This window comes from Bison bison, unplaced genomic scaffold (genome assembly GCF_000754665.1).
Source record: "Bison bison bison isolate TAMUID 2011002044 unplaced genomic scaffold, Bison_UMD1.0 scf7180017864489, whole genome shotgun sequence".
Lineage (NCBI taxonomy): Eukaryota > Metazoa > Chordata > Mammalia > Artiodactyla > Bovidae > Bison > Bison bison.
This window is the reverse complement of record NW_011495048.1, coordinates 9,032,344-9,032,771: the sequence shown is the minus strand read 5'-3', so window position 1 is coordinate 9,032,771 and position 428 is coordinate 9,032,344.

Here is a 428-nt window from a genome sequence, read left to right as displayed (position 1 = left end):
AGAGCTAGAACAAATAATTTCACAATTTGTATGGAAATACAAAAAACCTCGAATAGCCAAAGCAATCTTGAGAAAGAAGAATGGAACTGGAGGAATCAACCTGCCTGACTTCAGGCTCTACTACAAAGCCACAGTCATCAAGACAGTATGGTACTGGCACAAAGACAGAAATACAGATCAATGACACAAAATAGAAAGCCCAGAGATAAATCCACACACCTTTATCTTTGACAAAGGAGGCAAGAATATACAATGGAGAAAAGACAATCTCTTTAACAAGTAGTGCTGGGAAAACTGGTCAACCACTTGTAAAAGAATGAAACTAGAACACTTTCTAATACCATAACAAAAATAAACTGAAAATGGATTGAAGATCTAAATGTAAGACCAGAAACTATAAAACTCCTAGAGGAGAACATAGGCAAAAC